The following is a 468-nucleotide window of genomic DNA, read 5'->3' as shown; positions in this document are numbered from 1 at the left end:
AGGGCATAGCTGTTTATTGCCCGGGTCTTATTCTTGCCATTGAGCTGGCTTCTTAGGACTTGCCTCACTCGCTGGAGGTATTTGGCCGTAGCCGCTTTCCTTGTTGTCAGTTCGAGGTTGCCATTGGCTTGTGGTATACCGAGGTACTTGTAGCTGTCCTCAATGTCTGCTATTGTTCCTTGTTCCTTTAGTGCGGACTACCTTGCCTCTCTTAGTTACCACCCGACGACATTTCTCAAGCCCGAATGACATCCCGATGTCACTGCTGTAGATCCTGGTTGTGTGGATCAGGGAGCCTATGTCCCTTTCGCTCTTAGCATACAGCTTTATGTCATCCATGTAGAGGAGGTGACTGATCGCAGCTCCATTTCTGAGGCGGTATCCATAGCCTGTCTTGGTGATTACTTGGCTTAGGGGGTTCAGTCCTATGCAGAACAGCAGTGGGGAGAGTGCATCACCTTGGTATAT

This window comes from Hippocampus comes, unplaced genomic scaffold, assembly GCF_001891065.2.
Source record: "Hippocampus comes isolate QL1 unplaced genomic scaffold, H_comes_QL1_v1.1 scaffold9, whole genome shotgun sequence".
Taxonomy (NCBI): Eukaryota; Metazoa; Chordata; class Actinopteri; order Syngnathiformes; family Syngnathidae; genus Hippocampus; species Hippocampus comes.
Note: the sequence above shows the minus strand (reverse complement) of the source record.